General features: G+C 35.9%; 1 long non-coding RNA gene across 1 annotated transcript in view; it reads right to left on the bottom strand.

Moving 5' to 3' along the window:
* Positions 1-5,837: 5,837 nt before the first annotated feature.
* The window catches only part of LOC130167005 (uncharacterized), a 77,901-nt gene continuing 56,421 nt past the window's right edge, over positions 5,838-27,317 (bottom strand). The window contains exon 3 of the long non-coding RNA XR_008827217.1: positions 5,838-6,126. This is a non-coding gene — a long non-coding RNA (uncharacterized LOC130167005). The remainder of the gene's footprint in view (positions 6,127-27,317) is intronic.

Genomic DNA, 27,317 nt, shown 5'->3' with positions numbered 1-27,317 from the left:
TGCCATACTATACTATGAAATTTTTTGACATTGCTATGCCTTAAAGAGGACATGAAACACTTAGTGAAGTTCACATAATTTACAAGACACATAACCCCTCTAATCATCTTCACATGTTTAACACCTGTCAGTTTAACTGGATTAAAAATAATAATAATCTAAATTACAGTTTTCTGACATGTGTAGCGCCATCTTGTCCTGGCGTAGAGCTTGACGTCATTTGGTTGGTTCCGCTGAACATGCTAACATGTGTAGATATGGTAATCAGTGACAGGATGAGTGACAGTGCTCGTATGACAGACTCAATGGAGAGCAAGAAAAGCCGAACTAAAAAGTGAATGGTGGGGGGGGGGGTATTGCCCCTGGATGCAGCAATTAATTTTATGGAGTTCAAAACAAAGGAAAGATTGTCTATTTTACATTCTTTACCTCTTAAATGGCAAGTGCTGCTTCGTCGTTGGCTAGCCGTAATGCTAGGGTTTGCAGTGAGCACTTTGTAAACGAGGACTATGTGGAGAAGATGAGTTTTGAATCCGGTGTCCTAGTCGCTTGCCGCACCAACAGGCTGAAACCCGAGGCTGTGTCGTCTGTGTTTAACTTCTCTTCTTACAAGACAGGCTGTACAGACATTCCCATCCCCTCTACTAGCAAGGATGTAGCTGTGCGGCATAAGGAAAGGGCTCAAGAGCGCAGGCATCTGGCAGAACAGAGAGAGGTGCGCACAATTATGAATGATGACAGGGGAAATCGTTTAAAAAAATAGAGCCTAGTCGAATTTTAATTGAATAAAGGTCATCATGATATGAAAAAACTTTTTTTTTGCCTCTACATAGATCGTACTCATTCTTCTTAGTTTTACTACTTTTCCACTTGTCATCCAGCTCTGATATTGCACAGTGCATTATTTATATGGACTAAACTATGATTTTTTTTTTTTTAAGTCTGTCAGTGTGATGATCCACAAAGGATAAAAAACATGTAATCTCAAGCACCACGTTGTGTTGCCGGCCCGCTCTGCACCTTCTGGAACCACTTGCTGCTGCTGCTCCTCTTCCTCCTCCTCCAAATGATTAAAGTGGCTTTGTGCACTTTCTCTGCTTCTCCTCCTCACCGGCTCGAAAGCGTATGCTATAGGGTTTCGATTAATGTCAGTGAAAGTCTGCTGTGCTTCGTCTTTGGCCATTTTTCGTCGCTTTTCACCGTAGCTGAATGCATGGAATCCCCACACACCAACCTAATGACGTAGCGTGTGACGTAAAGGCAATATGGCGGCGACCCAGAGCGAAGGCATAAGTTAACATCGATAATAAATCTTTAATAACTTAGCGTAATTGTTTTATATCCAAATTTTTTCAAAATATATTCTAGCACACTTTATTATGTATAAAAACTTGTAAAATTAGAATGTTTCATGTCCTCTTTGATATACTATGTTGTTGTATTCCTTGCCATAATATGACATTTTTATGACCCTTTATGCCTTAATATACTATGATTTTTTTTTTTTTAAGTTTTATGCCATACTATACTATGACGTTTTTTAACATTTTTATGCCACACTATATTATGACTTTTCTTGGCCTTTTAATGCCTTACTATACTATGTCGTCTTATGTCTTAGCATACTATGAGGTTTTTAAGACCTTTTATACCTTAATATACTGTGATGTGTTTTTGACATTTTTATACCGTTCTGCACTGTCATTTTATTCCTTGCCATACTATGACATTTTTATGCCTTAATATACTATGAGGTTTTTTCACATTTTTATGCCATACTATATTATGATGTTTTTTGACATTTTTATGCCATACTATACTATTAGATTCATTGTCATTTTTATGCCTTGCTTTACTATGACATTTTGTGACCTTTTTATGCCTTAATATACTATGACATTTTTTGATGATTTTATGCCACAGTATAAATGGCGTTTGACATTTTATGACACATTATACGATGACCTTTTGTGACATTTTTATGCCATACTATACTATTACATGTATTTGCATTTTTATGCCTTTATTATGACATTTTTTGACATTTTTATGCTATACTATACTATGACGTATTTTGACGATTTTATGCCATACTATACTATTACATTCATTGTCATTTTTATGCCTTGCCTTACTATGACATTTTTATGCCTTAATATACTATTACATTTTTTGACATTTTTATGCCATTCAATACTATTACATTCATTGTCATTTTTATGCCATACTTTATGATGACATTTTGTGACATTTTTATACTATACTATGACGTTTTTTGACGTTTTTATGCCATACTATACTGTTACGTGTATTAGTATTTTTATGCCTTGCTTTACTATGATGTATTTTGACGATTTTATTCCATACTATACTGTTACATTTATTGCATTTTTATGCCTTGCTTTACAATGACATTTTTATGCCTTAATATACTATGACATTTTTTGACATTTTTATGCCATACTATACTATTACATTCATTGTCATTTTTTTGCCATACTTTACTGATACATTTATTTGCATTTTTATGCCTTCCTTTACGATGACATTTTGTGACATTTTTATGCCGTAATATACTGTGACATTTTTTGACATTTTTATACCATACTATGACGTTTTTTGGCGTTTTTATGCCATACTATACTGTTACGTTTATTAGTATTTTTATGCCTTGCTTTACTATGACATTTTGTGACATTTTTATACCTTGCTTTACTATGACGTATTTTGACGATTTTATTCCATACTATACTGTTACATTTATTGCATTTTTATGCCTTGCTTTACAATGACATTTTTATGCCTTAATATACTATGACATTTTTTGACATTTTTATGCCATACTATACTATTACATTCATTGTCATTTTTTTGCCATACTTTACTGATACATTTATTTGCATTTTTATGCCTTCCTTTACGATGACATTTTGTGACATTTTTATGCCGTAATATACTGTGACATTTTTTGACATTTTTATACCATACTATGACGTTTTTTTGCGTTTTTATGCCATACTATACTGTTACGTTTATTAGTATTTTTATGCCTTGCTTTACTATGACATTTTGTGACATTTTTATACCTTGCTTTACTATGACGTATTTTGACGATTTTTTTGCCATACTTTACTGATACATTTATTTGCATTTGTATGCCTTTCTTTACGATGATATTTTGGAACACTTTTATGCCTTAATATACTACTACATTTTTTGACATTTTTATGACACATTATACTGTGACTGTTTTTTGACATTTTTATGCCTTGCTATACTATGACCTAATTTGACAATTTCATGCCATAGTATACTATGACATTTTTTGACATTTTTATGCCATACTATACTATTACATGTATTTGCATTTTTATGCCTTTCTTTACTATGACATTTTGTGACATTCTTATGCCTTAATATACTACAAAATTTTTTGACATTTTTATACCATACTATACTATGACATATTTTGACGATTTTATGCCATAGTATACTATGACGATTTTTCAAATAATTATGCTATACTATATTATGAGTTTTTTTGACATTTTTATGCCATACTACTATTACATCTACTGGCCTTTTTATGCCTTGCTTTACTATGACATGTTTTGACATTTTTATGACACATTATACTATGGTGTTTTTTTGCCATAGTATACTATGGCGTTTTTTGACATTTTTATGCCATACTATACTATTACATTCATTGGCATTTTTATGACATACTATACTATAAGGTTTTTTGACATTTTTATGACACACTATACTATGGTGTTTGTTTACATTTTCATGCCTTAATTTACTAGGAATTTTTTTTTTTTACATTTTTATGCCATACTATATTATGACGTATTTTGACGATTTTATGCTATACTATACTATTACATTTTTTGGCACTTTTATGCCTTGTTTATGACATATATATGATATATTTGTGCCAATATCAGGAATGATGTTACAATTTTTGTCATTTATAAGAGGATATATTATTATGACATAATCCTCTGGATATATGAATTATAACATATTGAATAATAATAATAATAAATAAAATGCAACTTAATGAAACAACATGTTTCTTGAAATTCTATACATTTATATACAATTTACTTAATAATTTCTTATTAAATTTAACCATACATGTCTATCTTTTATATTTATAATGAACATATACTGACGGATGTATATATTTAACATATGTCTATAATATAATCCTGTAACATAACGAGACATACTAAAATACATGTTTGTATTAGCTAGACATATATGTCAATATATAATATTGTTCTAATTTCTAACAGGTTTCATATGTAATTTTTACATATATAGGCTATGCTGTATATACATATATGATTGTACTTCATTTGTACATATATTTCACGTATGGAAATTCAACACATGTCCATATATTACGTTTGCGTATTGGCCTTTCTGAATGTAAAGCACATCTCATATGTTAATAAACCGTTGACAACATTAAAAAGTCATCTAGTTTTTTGTTTTGTTTTGTTTTTTTTTTGTTTTTGTTTGTTGTTTTTTTTTTGGAGGGGGGGGGGGGGGTGTTGCGACCCTACCAATGTTTAGACCAAACCTAAGCCCTTGTCTATACCTATGCTTCCACCACAATGTTGCACACAGTACAAACTAATTTAATCATGGCTTCATGCAAAACATTGATGAATGCTTTACACGTTTTTTAACAGTTAACTGTTATCAAATTCTCCACCAGAGTGTACTACAGTACAAATGAACATAGATACACGCAGCTATGAGAAAACACAATTTTCTGTTTCTACTTCTCAAGAAGATAGGAAGAAACTTGTACCAATTATGTCTTCTTGAACTACAGTTTCCCATTGTCTTTGGTAGGCGCTGCTGTAAGTCAAGTCTAGACTCGCTCTTAAAAACAGGCAACACACCACTGTCTCCTGAGAGAGCACTTCTTTGTTAATCCCTATTAACCTCTCCAGTGAGTAGGGCACAGGTTCACAGTCTTGGCCACTTAAGTTTGAGCATGACCTTACTTTGTGCTTACAACTGACTAATGTGTCTGCCACGGCTTGGCTGCACTCCAGTTTAGGTTTAGTTTTTCCACTCACCCACTCACCCCTGAGCATGTGCAAATAGAGGGAGGGAGGGCATGACCAGGTACTTAAGGAACTTTGGCTACCTCCTGGAGGTGATATAAGTCAAGAATGAGGAACAGGAATGAGTATGGATCAAAATGTAATACTATTAATACTGCTAAATCCATGCTCAGTGTCTGGTAAGCACTCCAATTCTTAGTTCTTTGAATGGAAAAAGTTCAAAATACTCTCAACCTTTGGAGAATTTGCCTTTATTTAGTTATTTTTGCAGGACAAAGCCAGCGCGTGATTTCAGTTTGCTCTTTGTGGTCTGACCATGGATGAATTCACTGGGGAAAAGACATTTTCTTTCCAGAGGGCTACAATTTTTTAGTTTTCAAAGACAGCAAGATACACTTTAACTCTATAAAGGCAAAAATACATGTATGTGTATAATAAAACATTGACTTTTAACTATTAAATTACTAGGTGAAGGTCTCTCTCTCTGTCTCTCTCTCTCTCTCTCTCTGAATGAGGGTAAACAAAGATCATGCTGCTGAATTGAAGATTCCCTAGAGAGTGTCCTCCATAAGTCTCAAATGGAAGAAGTGCGGTACCACCAGGACTCTTCCACAGAGCTGGCTGCCCAGCTAAACTGAGCAACTGGGGGAGAAGGACCCTGGTAAGAGAGGTGACCAAGAACCTGATGGTCACTCTGGCTGAGCTCCAGAGATCCTGTGTGAAGATGGGAGGAACTTCCAGAAGGAGAACCATCACTGCATCTCAATCTGGGCTTTGTGATAGAGTGACCAGATGGAAACATCTTCTCAGTGAAAGTTTGTTTAAAAAAAAAAAAAAAAAAACAAGATCTCTGGTCTGATGAAACCAAGATTAAACCGTTTGGTCTCAGTTTTAAGTGTTATGTCTAGAGGAAACCAGGGACCATTCATCACCTGATCAATACCATCCCCATGGTGAAGCATGGTGGAGACAACATCATGCTATGGGGGTCTTTTTCAGCGGCAGGGACAGGGTGACTGTTGAGGACTGAGGAAAGCTGAACAAAGAAAAGTGCAGAGATTGCCTTAATGAAAACCTGATCCAGAGCGCTGGGGACCTCATACTGGGAAGGTTAACATTCCAACAGGACAATAACTTTAAGTGCACAACCAAGACAAAATCCTCAAATCCAGGTGTGCAAAGCTTATAGCATCACACACTGCACAACATGACAAAATGTAAAAAAAAAAGTGGGTGAAGGGGTCTGGATACTTTCATATTGCACTTACAGTGCATTCAGAAAGTGTTAAAGATAACCTACATTACCTGTAAATGTGAAGAGTCAAAACATGTATCAATCAAAAATTAAATAAAAAAATAAAAAAACAATAAAAAAATCTAAAATAATCTTTAAACATGACCTTAATATCAGTGTAATGTAATATAATGACTAATCAGCAAAGAGCACCAGTGGAGATTATTACAGACACCAAACAAGTGAGCCATTTGATGTTCAATTTATCCGCAGCTTTTATTTTCTCAACATTTGCTCCTTTATATCATAACTTTTTCATTAGACTTGTTCTGTGCTTTCAGCTCAGCTCTCCCCCATTAAATCACTTTCTGTTCTGTTTCAGTGACTAAAAGAAGAATAATGCTGCACTTTACAGGCAGACCACATAGTACTCAGCAAGGGTCCTGGTAAAAAAAAAAAAAAAAGCCTGAGAAATAATGCAGTCTCTCTCTCCCTCTTGCTCTGCCTTACTCCCACACACCACAGACCTACTTCACTTCCACTCTACTAGTTAAGGATGTGAGCTACTGACTTTTAGCTGATGAGACATTCAGCTTAAGACAGCTGGAAGCTGTTTTAAATAGTTCAACACAATTGACTGATCCTGAGCTCTGCCTCAGTGCAGCAGTCACAGCTACACACAAACTTGTATGACCTTGGTCATATTTCTGCTCTAAAGGTGAAGTCAGATTTGGTCTGGCAAAAAGCAGGCAGGAGGACACTGCATGGGGAGAGCTGTAAGCATATACTGCAGTAGTCCACAAAGTTGTAAATTATACAGCTTCTTAGTAAAATAAAATAAATGTCTTGAACCTCTACCACTTGCTTCAAATTCTCTACAGTCAATCAGCTTCTTTTCCTCTGATGCTTATATCATCATCATCATCATTATCATGCAATTCAATAAAATAAAATGTAAACACAGCATTTCTTGAATGAGGGGTCAGTCCCACCTCTTCTTTCAAACTAGCTAGACATTTAATAGCCTTGTGATTCAGATTTAACTTTAAGTGGCACAAAAGAGGGAGGGTCAATTCACTTCTGCATTTTTCTTCACTGTAATCAATGGTTTGGAAAATACAACGTGACCATGGCTTAATCCCTCTAGTGTATCAAGTACACATATACATCTGCATCAAATCATCAAATGCTACAAACTATTGCTTTATTCCATTTAAAAAGCTTAAAACAAAACTTGATGGATGTCAAGAGGTGACTAAACTCTGCGAAGGACTTTTAAGTAACCAGTAACATTCACTCATGATGTAAACATGAAGATATCCAACATAGCAACTAGGGCTGCCTCTAATGATTATTTTTTTATCACTGATAAATCTTCGCATCCTTTTTTTCAATAATTTAGTCTGTAAAATGTAAATAGAATCCTGGGGTAATGTCTTTAGATTGATTTTTATGCCTCCGCGCCAGTGACTGCAATGACAGAGGCATTATGTTTTTAGGTTGTCTGTCTATCCGTCCGTCCCATTGTTGCGAATGCGATGTCTCAGTAACGCCTTGAGAGAATCCGTTCAAATTTGGCACAAATTTCCATTTGGACTCAAGGATGAACTGATTAGATTTTGGTGGGTAAAGGTCAAAGTTGAAGGTGACAGTGACCTCATGTTCCTGTGAATGCAATATGTCAGGAACGCCCAGGGGGAATTTTATTACATCTGGCACTCACGAAGGAAGAGAAGGGGAGGGGAGATTGTGACCATATTTCCTGCAATTTGGCTGGTTGGCGGAGGCATACAACTGTGAGGTGGTAATTCTAGTTTTTGTCAGGCCCACACTCCAAAGAGATTGTGAATAGATTTCCAATGTATTTTTGTTGTTGCAGTAACACAGAATGAAAACAGCAAATGCACACTGTCATGCTGGAACTTAGTAATATTTGTACATGTCTGCTTGAAAAATGCCTTCTGTGATTAGATAGGTTGTTACATAGGTGCTGAATAATTTTAAACAGTAAGCATGACTAAGGGGCAGATAAGCAATTGTATTAGAATTGGTATACCTCAGTTGTGCTAAATAAGATTTCTATGTGTGCCTATCTACAGTTTTGTGTTATCCAAGTATAATTAAGTATAATTTTGATTTATACAAACACAGATTAAAGGGATTTATTGGATCATCAGTGTTTTCTCTGAGTAAAAGCAAGTAGTGTGCATTTTCCAATTTCTTGCCGTCCAGAACTAGTTCTGGTAAATGTCATTTTGTTTGGTCTATGCATGAGTATGCTTCACATTTAAATTCACATTTGATTCAACAGGCCATATTTGTGCCACTCCCAATTCCCAAAAGACCGTGAAAGCACCCAAGAGAGTCTAGTAAATAGGACTCTAGGAACTGGTAGTGTTCATTTCCCAGGAAATGTTGATGAAAAAGAGCATGAGTAATGTCCTCAGGGAGAAGATGAGGAGATTAGAAGAAAATAAAGTTGCTCTGCTGTTGAGCAGTGGCCCGCGGCAAAGTCATACTCAGAAATCTGAAGTAACAAATATCAAGGTGTGACATATTGCTCAGAAGGTGTTAAAGAACACACCTTAATCAATTATGAAAAGTCATGCTTAGGCTAATAAATGACTTTACTGTTCCTCTTTTCATCTAATGTTCATTCGTTATAGCCATTTATTGTATGCTCTCAGTTGCAATGGCAGCAGACCACACAGAGTAACGCAGGTGTCCTGTTCACATCCTCCAGCTCTTCCTGGTACATTCCCAGACGAATTATATAATTCATACAGCATGTTGTAAGTGGTCTTCCCAGATGAACATGTTTGGTATACCTCCACATGGAGATGTCCTGATCTGATGCCCAAAAAACCCTTGACACAAAGGAGCATCAATTTAATTATGTTTAGCGTGGATATTTTTCTTCATTTTGTTTGTTTGTGTGCACGTGGGGCCGACTACGGTCAAATAAATTCCAGTGGGTTCAATGATGTAGATTGAATGAAATGAGAGATATAAAGAATAAAATAAGTTAGTCATTTTTCAAGCATGAATATCAAACATCGTCTGGGCCCAGCATCTCCAATATGTGAAAATTGCTAATTTCCTATGTTTTATATCATTGTAAACTGAATATCCAACAAAACAAGACATCTTAAGATGTGACCTTGAGTTCTGTGAACTTGTAATTGGCTTTTTTTTTCAAGCAAATTTTTTGACGCCTAGTATACTAAATGTATTGAGAAATAATTGTTAGATTAATCAACTATAAAAATAATCATTAGTTGAATTTTAAGCCTGTGTTCTATTGCAAAAAGCAGTTGTCCACAAAAGTGATAGAATGCACATCTAAACTACAAGGGCACTCAGAGAGTGCAGACCTCCGCCAAGGCCAATGTCCGACAACATACACCAGACTTTAGAGAAAAAAATCAAATTCATAGTAAATGTTCTGGAACTGCTCCAAAACTGAATGGGTTTTTCCCTGGCCCATGCCGCATCATTCCACCAAGTTTGTTGCAAATCGGTACTTACTCTACTTTTTGTGTAAAACCGCTGACAAATAAACAGGCATGGGTGAAAACATAACCTCCTTGATGGAGGTAATTAAAAATTAGTGGAGGTACGCTGACAGCTCATTATTTAAAAACAAAAATGGGCTTTTGTGCCTGAAAATTACCAGCTAGCACAAAGATCAGCTTTGTAGTGTGTTGTTTATCTAATTAAACAAACAAGTCACCCCTTAACCTATAGAGGTCATCATATAGATCCAGTTGCTAAAACAACTATACCTTTTCAATTTCCGTTGATGCATCAAAGAGTGGGATATATTCAAAATCCAGTTGCACAAAACTAATAAACCAAGATAACAGATAAAAGATAAAAATTGATGCAAAAATTTATCCTATAAAAAGTAGCACAAACAGATTGGATACCTATATATCTTTCAATCTCATGTTTGTTTGTTTTTTTTATCTCATCCAGGCTGCACCACTGCAAAATGCAGAGATGTGTGGGGCTCGGTGAGGCACTGCAGATTGAACACTTTGCTTTTACACCAGGCCTGTGGAGGGGTTATGAGGAAACCCTCAAACCACCATCTGTGCATCCTCTGCTGCTCTCAAATATCCTGACGGTTTATGTGCTAAATCATTTTCATAATGGGATTTTAGAACCTAAATTCACTTCATATTTTTTTACATAAATCTGTTGATAGAGTAAATACATTTCTAACAGATAGTACAAAACAGAAGCACGGTGTATAGAAAATAACTGGTTTGCCATCTTATAATGCAAACCACCACAATAAAAGAGATATATGCAGTTTGCTTTTGGGTAATGCCAACTGTGCTTCTGCTAGAATAATAAGAGAAAGAGAAATAACACACCATAAAATGCTCTCATGTACAGAAAACAATGTTTGACTGAAGTAACTGTGGACAACTTGTGTTGATAATTACCTGTAATTGCTAATATGACATGGGTAGAGTAAATGTCAAGCTTGTAGCTGACCCATTGACTTCGACAAAAGCTTGTCTTCACATTACCATACAACATAATGTGAGATTCTCGCCACCTTCAAATGAACAAAGATGAAAAAGAATTCATTAATTAGAATGTGCATAAATTGCCAGTCGCCGTATATTAAAATTAATGTATGTTAAAAATGCCATTACTAATTTAAACTGTTCAAATCACTTTTTGATTTGCAGTTATCCTTTAACTGTGATGTTTTGTGTTCAACAGGATACTAATAGAATATTGATGACTTTGACCTATTTAAGAAGAGGTTAAAACAAATAAAGAGCACTTTTGTGTTTGTTCTGCTTCCTTGCTGTGCCAGGACCCAGACTGGTAATGTCTCTTTAACATCTTTACACAACCAGAATTGCCTTTGCTTCCAAGAATAATCAGCAGTGCTAGTAGTAAAGAGGTCTTTGTCCCTTAATTTTTCCCTGTAAATGGCCATTTAGAGAGCAATTGTACCTCTTTCATTTGTTCTGATCTGCACCGAGCAGCGACATGAAAAGGTAATTAAAAAGAAGTGCTCATGAGGTCAATTGAAGCACAAAGACCACTATATAAAGTAGGTTTCTATCAAGCTATGCATTGATTTCTGTAACATGTTTGATAATTTTCATGAAGTCCTCTGAGGGAGCCTTAAAACCAAGCCTGGGACAGCAGTAATACATATTTCAGTTTTAAGACGGCCTTACCCTTACTTAATGAGTGTGAATGTGTATAAAAATTGTGTTGATGCTGTATAAAATGCTTGTTTTCTGCCAAGAAATATCCCTTGAGGAGAGGGGCATTTAATAAATATTGTTACTATAAAACAACACTATTGGGGGTTAGGAGTGTATATTGAAAGAGCAGTGAAACATGACTGTTCCTGTATTACCCTTGCCAGTTTTCCTATATTTGCTCCATTTTTCAATCCATTATTTGATTTCTCTGGTTGCTTTTAGTAAGGATTTAAATTAATGTCTTAGCAGTATAGCATCCTTATGGATGTGTTATGCTGCATACAGTAAATGTAGAGGAGGAGAGGATTTACAACCACAGGGAAAAGTTGTGCAAATTGCAGACAATTCAGAGGTTTAAAACCCATTAATTCCAAAAATGCAATACAGCAATAGTAAAATCATACAGTGTTGGTGCATTTCCATCTTTGTGAGGTCAACTATGTAGTGTAAATATGTCTTTTGGCTTAATAAGGAGCCTCTACAGTACCTATAATGAGTACTACAATACCTCTAACTAACAGTATGTCATCTTACTCTGGTCCGTGATAAGTCACACGCTCGTTTTTTCTTGAGAACTCTCATAAGTAATCTGTTATTCGCAGTCAAGCGAGGCCTCAAGTGAGTACTGAGATGTAACAGGTAAAAGGAAAGCATTGCCATGCTCAGTGTCTCTCAAACAATGACACTGTACGAAGTGTCATTTATTTCATTCTTGCTTTTTCCATGCAAGCAATTGTGCCTCAATGTTTTGATTTCTTTTTTAAATACAAGGCTCATTTGAAGCCATTAAGGGCTTTATATGAAGAAGGTGTTCTGGCCCATTATAATTAACATTTAGACTAATGTTAGGTGTTCTATTCTATTTCTATTTTGAATTTCTTACTGCTTCAATGTAAAACATCAGTTAGGGTCTAAACACTCATGGCACATAACCATAAGCCAGTCTCACATGAACTTATATCTGTTTGTTTTGGTAATGTCAAGGATTTCAGTCGATCCCTTCTTTTCTGGGCTTTGATTTTCCAGACTACACTTGGGAAAACATGTACAGGTTTCTTTTGGTGACATTCACGTGGCTGTCTACTGTAACATTTTATTTTCTGTGTTGAACCGGTCTCCCAACATCCGTTAGATCAACCAATACGCTTGTTTGAGATTTATGTCAGTTCAGTTGCTGGGATTTGGGAAGTGTGTGCAATTGTGTGACTCTTGTGACCTGTTGCAACCATTAAATCTTTCTTTGCATAGACCTTCAGAGATGTTTATCTTTGGAGAACCATAATGCCAGTCTTTTATTTTATTCACATCTTTTCAGCTTTGTCTAAAAATGTGTAAAAACATGTATTGTTAGGTGTATTTTTATATATGAATGGTTTCTATGAGTTGGGACAAAGTCCTCACATTTGCACTGTGTCTGAGCAGAATTTTGACAATAAGGCTAAGGTGGAGGTAGCCGTTTCAAAACTTCTTTCAGCTTGTCCATATGACAGCACCACCGGACTCACCAGTCACACAGTCATGTGGCCTCACATAATTGTCTGCTTAAATTAAACTATGCAATTGAAAGTTCCTCAGTCACCAGTGTGCTCCTGGGCCCCTTCACCTGGAAAGGTATAATTATATTTGGCTACGTCTCTGGAGAAGATGGGGAGGACAGGCGCTTGGCTCTATTCATTTTAATGAATGGGACGATGCAACTCTTCCCTTACATCAGTGCCTCCTGCACCCGAGGCCACTGATCCCTCCAATAATTTCTTTACCTCATCTTTTTGAATATGAATAACGGTATTAATTTTAATAGCACATACTACCAAATTCTAAATTATATTAACCTTTTCAAAATGACCTCTGAATTTACAATTTGCAAGCCATTTTCTGTTGGTGTCCACAATGGTTGAACAATCCTTTTCATGGATTCTTTTCTTAAAAACTATGGAGGGAAATGCAGTCTACTGTTGAAGGCACCATTTCACTTAAAGCACCGTATTGAATGTTGAATGTGAGACAAAAAAAAAGGAAATCATCCCATCACCCCTAGATCAGTGGCACAAAGCAACAGACATACCATTTTCTGTCCTATAAATGAAAATGTCAACATATATAGATGTGGTGGCTGACTTCACTATAGCACATTAGTTCTCCTTGAAAGGCAGTGTCCAATTTGCATAACGTATACTGCCTCCATCTGACTGACAGCATTTTGCTAAATAGGTAAAGATTTAATTATTAATCAGGTTTCATGTATGCTGCGGCATGTTAATAACGCTGAAGGGATAATGCAGTGAGCTCGTTGCTAATTTTCTGCACTGTGATGGGACTTCTTCAAACTTAGCGTGCCTCAGTTCTGTATCTTGTCAAATTGAAAATGACTGGCCAGGAGGATTGTCTGTGTTACATAAAGTAAACCAACATTAAGAAGCTAATTTCTGTTCATGAAAACATTTTTTTTACAATGTCATCTGTCTTACCAAATGCAATTCCTAATTAATATTAATCAATTACTATACATAAGATTAGTACTTCAGTGGAAAACCACATGTACTGTATGTGGATTAATATCCAGAATCTTTTGTGTTGAAAGCCAGGGAGGAGAATATTGTGCACCCACTCATTCTTAGCCTTTCCAAGCCCTTTTGGCTTAAGTGAAACCCTGTTTTACAGACCCTGACCAGTTCAAAACATATAGCTGTGTCTAAGCTATTGTTACATAAATGTTGCTTTATTTTATTCATTCAGGAATAACCAACTCAGTGAAAGTTGTCTGTTTCAAGACTTTCATGAATAAATAAAATTCAAATCTTTGCTCAACTGCCTGCTAAGGGTTATGCAATTCTATGCAACATTTTCCTGACAGACAAATCATAGAATAAGGTCTCCGGCACTCAGCCTTTTCTTTCCAAGACTACAGAATCAAAACTGAGCAAATATTTTTATCTTCCCATGTAACTCTGTGCAAACACATTGTTTTATTGTCTTGAAAAGATGGCTGCCTCGTGTGTTAGGATACCATTTGTCTCATGCATAATTAGTCTTTTTTATGTTTAACATGTCATTTCAATGCAGTTTTTACACCATATTATCTTATACTGTAAGCTGCTAGATAAATGTTGGACATCAAGATATCGAACAACCAGAAAGACATGGAAGCAGAATTCACAATATTTATGCACATCTGTCATTGCAGGATGTATTATAAATAAAGTTGAAACACAAGTCTGGTCTAGTTTCCTTCCGTATTTCCAATTTTTAATAAAATGTTGAAATTGTGCCTGTCTTCACTTATGGTATAGACCTACATATTAGTGCTGAAACAATTTATCAACTGATTGGACAAAAGAAAATTATTTGCCAACAATTTTTATAATTGATTAATCATTGTAGTCATTTATCAAGAAAAGAATAATTAGACATTTTCTGCTTCTTTGATTTTTCTTGTTCTGGGTTTATGACTTTTGCTTGAATAAAAGTAATTTCAAGACATTGCGTTTGATTCTGAGAAATTGTGATGGGTATTTTTCACTTGTCTCTGGCATTTTATACACTAAAAAGCAATTGATTAGCCTAAAAAGTCTGCATCATTAATAAATACATTTGATAATTAGTTGCAGCCCTCATAAAAGAAAACAATATAAATTCATAGCAAATGATCTGGATCTGTCCCAAAATTTTATGTCCATGTCCTGTCCCTCCACTAAGTTCAATGGAAATCAATTCAGTACCTTTTGCATTTTCCTGCAGAAAAAAAACAATGCCCTATCTCACAATGTTTATTAAAGTGACAAAAGAAATTCCTGGATCAGTCCCTTTAACAGGATCAGCACCAAAATGAATGGGTTGTTCTCTGGCCCATACCCCATCCCTCCACCAAGTTTGATACAAAACAGTTTGGTACTTTTTGCTTAATCCTGCTCACAAACCAACCAACCGATCAACGAACAGGTTAAAACATAACCTCCTTATAGGAGGCAATAAAGGGATAGAAAGGACAATTAAAAATACAACTACTATAATCTGGTTGCACTGGCCATGCTTGCCATCTGTTGGCATTATATTGCATTCAGCCCTGATAATGCAGAGACAGCAAATGGGAGGTGTCTGCTAGAAAGAACTCTATAACAAACTCCCATGAGGCCAAGAAAATACAAAGCCCCATACACCTTCTCACTATAACAAATACAACCTGAAACCATCAAAAATCTTGTATTTAAAGATAGAAGCTCAGCATTTAAAGTTTTTACCTCAATAATCCTCAGAATTGTCTTTTTCAAAACCACCAAAACTATTCAATACCATTTTCTTCAAATACATATTGAGTGTATGGTTTGTGCATGATCTCATGAAAACTACTTTTGCATGCCTACAGCAACAACCTCTCAAAGTCCCATACAGTAATAAAGTTTGCTTTATAAGTGCATTTATTTTATATTTAAATTCAAACTGACATGTAATTATTATTGTTCTACAAATTATCATAATGATGTTCAGACTTTTCCAAATATTCTATCAAACTACTGGTAACTAAATCACATCTAACAGTGTTAAAGTTGATGATATCTTTAGTGGTAAAGCAACATGACAGCTGTCAGTCACTTTGGCTGCTCAGCTACTTCACATTTTAGTTTCACTGATTGACAGGATAAGCTGCTGTTCGGCTCTGAGTGCTCCAGAGGTCCAGATTCAGATCCATCACCACAGATGAGTTCTAAATCTTGAGGTAATAGTTAGCAGGAGTTTTAATATGTATCAATAATTGGTCCAATCTACTGGATGAAACCAGAAGTCTATGGAGCTCTTACACTGCATAAATACCCAATTCTTTCACATAGTTTTGCCTGACCAATGCTCTTTCCTGACTTACAATCACCTCTAAAAAGTAACAGGCTGATCAAAGAGACTTGATGAAAATCTTGGTTTCTCAGTCACGGCACCCAAATGTATTTTTTGTTTGTTTGTTGCTGCCATGCCACTGTGATATTTGAATTAATGTTAAAAAAGAAAATGTTGACTCAGGTCAGCTTGAGGGGGCGAGGGAAACTGTAAATGGCATAAAGGCCAGACGCTCCAAAATAGACAGGACCTGCTGAGTGATAAATAGATGACCGAAATTTAGTAATACATTTTAGTTTTCTGTTGCTCACCCACTCTGTTCCTGAAACACAGAGTGAATTCACCTACATAACCCATCACTGTTCTCGTTACTGTTGATTAATCTGTGGATTAATCGATTCATCTATGGATCCGTTTGTCTTTGTAAAACTCCAGAAAAGGTAAAAAATGTCCACCACAGTGTCTCGGAGCCAACCAACAGTCCAAACCCTGCAGATATCTCAGTTTACAAGCCTAGAAAGCAAAAAAACAGAACAAAAAAAAAAACAGCAAATATTCACATTCAAAAAAAAATTCTGAAATGAGATTCTTGGCAAAACAAAATCGATTATCAAAATAATTGATTATTAATTTTAATTTAAGTTGACTAATCAATTTATCAACTAATCGGTATCTAAAAAAAGTTTGGTAGAATATGAAAATAAATGGATAAACCTGAGACAAAAAGGCGATCAATTTAACTGCCAAGTCAAATTAGACTTTCTGGTCAGGTACAGCCCTCTGAGTAACTATGATGTTCATGTTTCAGCTCTGTCTTTGCTAACATCTTTCAAAAAGCCTTCACATTGCATTTCCTAACTTGGGGTGCTTGCTGAGCATAATTCAAGGCCTTTTGTAGAGTTTAGGGCTCAACAAAATAATTGAAAGTTGAATTCCCAGTGTACGACCAATGTTACCTGAATAAATTTGCAAAAAGCAATCATCCACAGATCCTCACACAGACTGGTGAATTGTCTGGAACCAACTTCTATCACACCATATTATCTCAATATAAGGTAGTACTCTACCTCCTATAGGAAGATTGCAGCACATTTACGAAGCCCTCCAATCACCCACCTCTACTACCTTTTACTACATGGACCAGCCCTTAGGTAATCACACGCATATGCTTCTATATTCATGCACACACATTCAACAAACATCCTCACATGTGCACAGCCACGTACTATACAGCTTGACAGACTAAATGCTATTAATGTTCAATATAGTAGCATTGTGATGAAAAGCAGGGCCGCAGATGAAAGCTATAATAACCATAGATGCGTTGCTCTACAAAAGACAGACATTTTTATCTCCTGAAGGCACTGAAAATTAAAGTCCTTGGAACGTCTTCACAAAATAGCGAGATATGTTGCCTTGCTACCAACTTATTGGAAAAAATGGGCTATTTGTTATTACCAGGGACACTGAGAAAAAATGTGGTTTGATAATGAAATTGACTCCACAGCAACAGAGAAGTTCAAGTTTCGAAACAAAAATAGTGCATACATGTTTGCCTTACTGCATGTTTTGAGAGAACCCTTGGGTTGTGACAATTCACCCCTCAACAACTTATTTATGATGATGTTGAGGAGCTAATTAGCACTGGAATCTTGTGCTAAAATAGTATGTTAGCACAAGTACCTGCCTCATACACCTGCTAAGTTAGACTAACTGGTGGACATGACTTGGGCTCATATAGTGAAATAATACTTGGTGGACCAAAAGTGCCTTGCAGCCTTCCTTTATGTCACTTCACTACTATGCAAATGGTATCCATTTTCCCTGTGCCTGCATTTGTCTATCGAGAGCATAGTGCTCCCCTCTGCTCACTGTTTGTGGTTATGAATTTACATTTTAATGCAACGCTGTGAGGTATATTAACAATTATGCAAATATATAAGAATACCTGATAGGATCTTTCCAGCTGTTCTTGAGTGCAGGGGGCATGAGTAAAATGTGTTCATGGAATTTCAGCATGTGGGGAACAGAGAGAAATAAAAGCACTTATGGAAATAATATACTGTACCATAAACCATACTGCATTGGGAATACCAGAAGGATCATTTATAATAAGATCATCTATATAATCTGGGTGTGTTTTCAAGTAGAGCAGGAGTATCATTTAATGAAAAGTAACCATAAAAACAATTTAAAAAAATAAAATAAAATCAGAGACATGGTATAGAAAAGAAAACAGATGGCATTTTTGCTCTTGTAATTTCCCTAAACAATGCAATGTGTTAAAAACAAACGGTACAAATAGATCTCTCTCTCTCTCTCTCTCTCTCTCTCTCTACACTGGTATAAAACAAAGGAAAGCAGCAAATCCTCACATTTAAGTAACTAGAACCCATGTGTCTGTTTGATAACCAACTTCCAACTGAAATCACATTTAGTCGTCCCTTTCTGCAATCTAAAATAAAGCCAATGTGTTTATTTAAATGTATTGTTAATAGTTTTGCATTATTCAAAAGAAGAAAAAATACCTTAAGGGAAATATCTGATTGGCTCCTTTTCATTTTAGCGGGGAGAGGGGCATATTGGTGTCTGATTGACAGCAGCTGGCAGGTTGCCATGAGTGCCTGTGTTACACATAGGCAACCAGAGACAAAGTAAACAACTTGCACTGTAACTACAAGCAAAGTTTATATGTTATTTAATGTGCTGCAGCTGAGCAGCTAATGAGCTATCTGGCCTGCAAACTGACATTAGCAATGCTCTCTTCGCCAATGAATGTTTGTTTGGTTACTGGTTCAATAAGCTAAGGTGCAGGAGAGGACGTGTGTTCTTGTCTGCAAGTTAGATAAGGAGTCTTTAGCAGGAAAGCTAATGTTATTTGATGTCCAGCGTCTGTGGCTCTTGTGTTGTGCAGCAGGCTGCTGTCTGGCTCAGTGTGACCGTCTGCTATGATACAACACTGACGTTACTGCTTTATGCAAGACTTCATTAGCAGTAACAAATTAACAAATGAATGCAAAACTACGGGCCACCATCATGAAACCAAAGAATATAAATTTCTCCCTTTTACTTCTCTGTAGTGATACACAGAGCAGATCGTATGTATGCTGTAGCAGACAAAAGATTCAATTTAATTTCAAATGAACTTTTACCACTTCACAGATTATCAAAATTATGGTAATTTTTCCATTCAATGACATGGGACAGAAACATTATCATGGGATAAATTGACTAATAGCTTTGTCTCTGAATCATTTCACCATTTCATATAAACATGTCTCATTTTAAAAATTTTAATTAAGCTTTTAAGTTCAGGGGAGTTTTCTTTTTTTTCCAATCTCAGCTTTGTTATAATGTATTCATGAAAATGTGGTGAGCTTTACTGAAGATTTATATTTATATTTACTCCTAACACTCGACAGATTTGCCAAGTGTCAAGTCAGAAAAAAGTGTACTGTATGGCTTTTAGGATCTGCCCCTGTGACTGGTCATGGTTGCACTTCAATCCGTAATCCAGTCTTTTAATGACGACTGACAAATAGAACTCCAATTTACCAATTTATGTACACCACAACAGCGCAATTTCATGTGTTTACATTGAATTTGATATTATGTTTACTTTGCCATTTTCTGAAATTATACAATACACTTAACTTTAAATTTAAAATAATGGATCTATGTTTGGACTTAGATGGATTTATATTTATGTATAATGCATCAGTAAAAATTAATATTCTCAAACTGGAAAATACATCAATTTACTGCTTCAGTGAGGAATACACAGTCTCCTCAGGAAAACTTAAGAGTCATTCACCAAACATTTCATCTTTCATCATAATATTTGGGTTTAATCAAAGTTATGTCTCAGACTCTCATAGTGGAGCCTCCATGAAGCCACATGAGGACATGTTGATTCAATGTAGTGTTTCTGATGTCTTGTTCAATCAACTGTTAACTTGAGAAAACAAGAGAGAGCATTGCTTCAGTGCACTTATGCTGTATTACCCCACCAAGGATTTCACCATACTACAGCCATCCCACCTTATCAAGGTAATCAATTTGCAGCAGCTTGCTCGGAAAGATCAATAACTGGTTTAGATGCAAAGTGCCACCTCACAGTTATGCTGCCTGTATATTTATTTTGACAGTAAATAAAATTGGCAGCTCAGCCAATTTGAGAAAAAAAATATACAGTGGCTCGTCCTGAAATGACGAAGTGTTTGCTCTTTCAAGTTCTTACCTCTATCTGATGTTACTTTTTTGGAGCTGAACCTATTTCTACACTGTTTATGTTCTGGTAATGATAAACAGTGGAAACATATTTGCAGGCTTGCATATATAGTAACATATAGCTCAAAGTAGAATCTTTTTTTTAATCCGTACTAGATACAAAACATCATGTTTTCCCTCATGTTCATTATGTGTTGCTGTAAGATTAACACATTTATAGGATTTATAGGAGTGTTCAAAAAGACATATATAGTATAGCAATGCAGTGAGAATAATCTATCTATCTATCCATTCTAGGGCTGTCCCAAACGATTATTCTTTAAACGATTAATCTAGCGATTCTTTTTTCGATTATTTGACTAATCTAGCGATTCTTTTTTTTTATTAACCTAACAGTAATTTTATTGCAATTTAGTTTTGCTACCATCTTGACTTGCTGCACCAGGGTGTTTCCTCTTTATGTGCTCGTGCATGACTATCGTGCTAGAGTGATATGCCAGATGCACTTTGCAGAGTCTGCAGACTACCGCACTGTTGGTGTCAAGATTAAAGTATTCCCAAACTTTGGAGGACCGTGTGCGAGCCTTTTTTGCCGCGTGTTGCTCCACACGCTCCGTCATACTGCTGGTAGACGCCGCCATGTTGTTCAAATAGATTACACAGACGCAAATCATTCACGTAGTCAATGACTTACGCCACCGCGTTGTCCCAGCCCTTGCGCTGCGCTTGTATCCGGGTAAACCAAAGACGATGGATATAAACGGTCCCATTAGAAAGTTCCGGTTTTGTTCTATGAACATTTACCCTGTGTGGTTTTACACGACGCATCGACACTAAAATTCCACGTCGAATAATTTTTATAATTGACAACGTCGATTACGTTGGATAATCGTTCCAGCCCTAATCCATTCCCTTTAATAAAAATTTTACATTTACTTATTTTATATGTATTAGTTGACCCATGTTAATTGTAAATCAGAGCAGTGTTTTGTCTTTCGCTATATGTACATTCACACCCTCAACTTCATGTGCAAATTGAGAATTTCTTTGAAAACTGCATCGGATGGCTTTACCATGAAAATTAGTTTAACTTTATCTGAAACACTTTGACAGTGTATTTCCTACATAATAAATGAAGATAGAAATGTAGCATACAGATTCAAGATTTACTAGAAGCAGCACAGTACTAAAAAGAAATCGACACTGATTATAACACATCCTCTCGTCTGCTGTTTAGAAGCAGGAGATCTAAAGAAAAAGCCACTGTGCTTCAGAATCTTGCTGATTATCTAATATCCTATACGAGGCTGTTTAACTGAAAGCCCAGGAGAATGCGGGCTGGATGCATTCGTACCGGGAAGAAATGATGTTGCTCTTTGCTCTTGCCAGCTTGTCATGAATATCTGAATACTGAACCAGCCTCATCACCGAAAAGAACAACTAGATACTAAGTCAATGGCGTTTTGACTATCAAACAATGCCTCTTGTTTATCAAGTTTATCAAGTATCATGTTGTAAAACACCTTAAATGCAAGATCCAAAAGCAGTGGCTGAACAAATACTCAGATCTTTTACTAACTAAATAAAAGTACTGATACAGCAATGTAAAAACAATCCATTACAAGTAAATATCTTGTATTCACAATCCTACTTACGTAAAAGTGCCTAAGTATTACCAGCAAAATGCACTTAAAGCATCAAATGTAAAAGGGGGCACAAATCAAAGGTTAGAAAACACTTGTTTTATCTTTGACAATGTTCTTAATTTAGTAAGCACCACATGTTTTTATCTTAATCTGAAAAGAAACTAGTAACTGTAGTTGTCAGGTAAATGTATTGGAGTAAAAAGAACAATATTTCTGTCTGAAAGGTAGTGGAGGTAAATCTTCAAGTAATGTACAATAACATAAAAAATTGGGAAAGTGCTGTGAAGAAGTTGAGAAAATGCACTTAGTTACTTTCCACCAATAAAGCAGTTCTTCATGTTGAGAGGTTTACAGGTACAGTTTGGAAGATTGTACTGTATTCTTTATACTTTTCAGCAGAGACAAAATGATTGTGACTCCCTATAATTCCTGTGATGAACTATCCAAGTGGTGTTGGTGTCCTGACTTTCTCAAACAGAAGCAATTTAAATAGTGATGAAATAATAACATTTAATTTAATTTCACAATTGAATTGCAGCAAAATATTAATATATATTTAATATTGTATATATAATAATATTTCTAATAATAAACACTGATCATTGATTAATAAATAATTGAGGAATGATAAATTACCACTTTATCACTACACCTACCAATATCAGCATCTGCATTAATGGGAGAAAGAGGAGCTGTGTTTGCTTATAATAAACTCAACTGAAAAAATACACTGGGACATTTGTTCCTTTCTGTCCTTTACTGTGCCATTTTTCTGAAAAGACCAGGGAAAAGCTTCAAACATAATAAAACCGTCACATGTCTACTTCTCTCCAAACCTGCCGACTTTCACCAGCGAGTCTAAAATTGGAGCACATTCCTGGCTAACTGCATGCAGGTCCTAATCTGAATGGGACTGGCATATGCAATGGCCCTTAAGGGACTCTCTTTCAGTGTTGGCCATCTCAATAGGAGCAGAACGAGCTTGGCTTTCCACAGTGTGCACATATGCACACACACATACATGTCCAGTGGAGTTGTGTTAGAGTGCAGTGGCCAGCCTCTAGGACAATCAGAGAGAAAGTAAATGGGCTAGGGAGAGATAGTTAGACAGCGAAAAACAAAGTGATGGAGGAATAATGGGTCAAACAGGAGGAGACAAAAAATATATATATAAAAAAAAAAAAAAAATTGGAACAGTGAGCAGGGAGGGCTTCATTTGGTTTGTGTTTGTCAGATTACGGATTCAAATTGACCCTCTTAAACCAATTAAACTAAATGTTTCAGAATATATACAATTTCTTCAGAACAGGTTACATCACCACGGTAACTTTAGCAACAAAAGCAAATGTGAGGTGAAACTCAAGACACCTCTAATTAAATATGCATGCATTTAAGTACTGTGTGACCTCTACAAAGTACAGCACTGCATGTGTCCTGTGTTGTCCTGAGCCTTGAGATAATAATTATTTTTAAACTTGGAGACTATATCAGTCACACGTTTCCTTGGGGAGGCAAGTTGGGCAAAGCCCAAGGCGAACATTGCTTTGGGACTCCCACTGCCTCCCAAGATTCAACACTAATGTCCCTCGGTGCACCTCTTCCTCATTTATCATACTATCAAGTGACCCATATAAGAGTATACTTGAAAAGCTCTGAGGATACTGCAAGAAAAACTCTAGGGAATTTCTGTGAGGATAGATGCAGAGGTGTAGAGGCTTTACCTTCATTCAGAAATCAAATAAGTTCTTTACCCATGATAAAATGGTTCAATGTGGTGATGTAAACCATGAGTTTAGTGTTGATAAGAGTTGGATCATTCATATCTGACATATTTCTCAGCTCTCTAAATACAAAATCACCTTACTAAAAATTGTAACAACAAAACTTTTCAAGGTTCTATTGATCCAGTTATCACATTCTGATCTGAATTCTGTTGCTAAGCAATAAATGGAAAAGACATACTGTAACTAAACAAATAAACCTTTAAGCTGGGTGAAATCAATAAATTCTGTCACGCTGCTGCAAAGCTTAGATCTGTAACTTCTCTGCCCTCTTCTCTCTTCCTGTTGTTTATTTCACCTCAAAACTTGGATAACACCCCAACTAAAGCGTGATAGATACTGTGCTGGTTTGTACTTGATTTTGAAGCATTAAAAACTGAAACAGCATGATAATGTTTCCTTTTTTTAATCAGTTAGGATGAGTGCAACACAACAGGTAATAACAACCTCATTAGCAGGTCATCTTGTTTTGTTTCCACCATCACTGCTGCTTGCAGTTGTCTCCCTACATATAGTCAAGACTCTCCCATTTGGAGGTCACCATTCTGTAGTTTCTTAAGAGGAACAGCCAGTTGTTCATCTTTTAAATGCTGCTGATTTGCATCTTTGTGGCTTTGCTTTATTAAAAACAATTAATTTAAATCCTGTTGCTCCAAAACCTTTTGATATCTTATTTCTCATTTGGCATAGGTTTTGGTTTTACTTTCAAAATAGCAGTATTTCTGAAGTAGATGGATGAAAATGAGTCTTCGTTGGAGAAAGATAAGGGACAGACTCAGAGAAAGGTATTATGATAATACCTTAAATTTTTTTCTCTTTTTTTCCACACAAGCTTTGTCTTAAAATGAGTCTCCTGTCCTTCACTCATGCTGATCAGTTGAAGGCTTCTGTCTACTGGGGTTGCACGTCCTGAAAAACTGAGGTGAATTTTCTCAAAGGAATAGAGGATAGAAGAGGAACAGGGTTTGGGGGGATTACATGAAGGTCAGTAAGCTGTTGATAGCAGGGGGTAATTTAATTATAGTTCTGATTTCCTTGCATGACTTTGAAAGTATAAACATGTGTTGGTGTGTTTATACTTTGGACTGGCATTTTGAAAGATGAAATATTTTAATTCTAAACTTCAAAACAGCACTGTCAGCGCCTGAATGGTTCAAATCCCCAAACTGTCTGTGAGGATGTGATGACTAAACCTCCTCCTGTGTGATATATCTGAACAGCATTTTGATTGAATTGACTTTTTCTACAATATATCAGAATTTCCTTGAGATTACTGCTATTATCTCCATCTCTGAAAAGGACCTCATGTGTTTTTGTATGTTTTAAGGTGGAATTATATCTTTTGCATTACAGGATAGAGTAGTGTTGTCTGAAGTGCCACCAGCATAGGAACTTATTTTAGTTCAGTATCAGATTTCCAATTTTAGGAAAGTGGTGTCAGACTTTTGACCATCAGGGTATGTGTTATACATCATCCACAATAATTGTCATAGGCTTTATATTATTATTATTCATTTTTGCAATAATTTGCCATTGTGCTACAAGGAAACATTATTCACCAACAAAAAGCTGAATGATAATTAATAATTAGTGATAAAACTTTATTTTTTATCTCTGCCTGTTAGTCTGTGCTGCATCTTTCCTCATTACTCCCAGCCAAGCCAACATGAGTAAAAGAAAAAGCAGGCGTTTGAGTGTTACTTTTGGGGGAGGCAGGGAAGATAAAAGACTTAACATGTGTTACAACAGCTACATGCAAAAACAGGAAGGTGATTTTGGTCTCATTGAATAAAAGATTACTGCCATGCAATCATAAATAGCAGAAGCAGTCATGTCTGCAGTCACTAATTCACTGTGATAAATAGCAATGATCATAACATGAACCTACAGAGAATTATCACCCAAATCTACAGCTTCTCTGAGCTTTACAGGGTTTTATAGTGAGTTTTAGCTCTTTAGATGTCCAACTTTACTGTTTTGATTCACACTCATTGCTCTCTTATCGTTGTTTGTGGCTGTAGCAGGCAGACGTTTCTAGACACTACCTGCTCAATACCAAACACCAGATAGACAGAATAGCTGGTGAACATATTAGAGCATTTAGTCGCCCAAGAACCGGATATTTAACTCAGTAGTTGTTAGAGAACAATGAGTGGACATACATTTACCAGGTGGATACAAACATGTCTCCAAATGAATGACAGTGTTGCTGCTTGGATGTGTAAATAAGGAAATGTTTGCTAACAAGTTTGCCCTATCAGCTTAAAAGGTGAAGATATGTCAATTTTTTGTTCACAACTTGTTTCCTCTATTTTTGCTGATTCAAAGTCAAGAAACATAAAAGCCCCTCAACAATTCTGATTTTGTCATTTTTTAGTCATTCTGACTTCAGCATATGAGCACTGATGTAGCTGCACCCTTCTACTCTGAGTCCACTGTGTCCCTCTTGAGGCAAAGAAAATATTCAGAGAAAAGATGAGAAGACATGGAGCCCAGCAAGAAATAGCCAAATGATAGTGACCCTGCATGACAAGGGCAATGTGCCTAGAAGCAAAATAAACGAACAGTGCTTCGCCTTCATGGTGAAGTTATACCATAAATAATTAAACAGCCAATTCTTAAGGAATAAAAGGAGCGTGAAAATGTATCAGGGTTTGCACTGAGCCTCTCGCTCAGCCAGCAGCTATATTCATCACAGCCTCTATAATGTTCTTAATAAGCATCACCCAGCATTTGTCTCAAAATAATCAATGTGAATAATCAATGAGAACGCTTTACAGAAAATTCCACTGTCACATATGTTTGAACTGCCACCATCAGTCTGGGATCCCAAAGCAATCCACAAGTTATTTTGTGATAAAATTCTGCAAGTTACTTTGCGTTTTACCTTGATTTCCCTAAACCAAATCTCCTTCTGGCACCGATTGCAACTTTTCCAGAATGCCTTCTTACAACCAACAAAGAGCGAGAACAAGAAGCTGTTTGTTTAAGGTAAGGAAAATTTGTCTAAACGTAAGTGTACTATAAAAGCCATTCACAGATGTGGAGTGAAAAACACACACACACACACCGTCACTGAAATTTCAAAAGATTTAGTGCAGTTGATTATCTATATCTCTGAAGTGTATATATCTGTACAAGCCGGTTTTACACTGTACTGGCAGGAAACCAATTGATGCCTGTAGCATGAGAACATTTAACTCAGTAAAAATGTTTGGCAGTAATTTCAATATAGTGTATCTTTTGTATGAATTGTAGGGGAATACCAG

Source organism: Seriola aureovittata, chromosome 3 (genome assembly GCF_021018895.1).
Source record: "Seriola aureovittata isolate HTS-2021-v1 ecotype China chromosome 3, ASM2101889v1, whole genome shotgun sequence".
Lineage (NCBI taxonomy): Eukaryota > Metazoa > Chordata > Actinopteri > Carangiformes > Carangidae > Seriola > Seriola aureovittata.
This window is presented reverse-complemented; position numbering and strand designations above follow the sequence as displayed.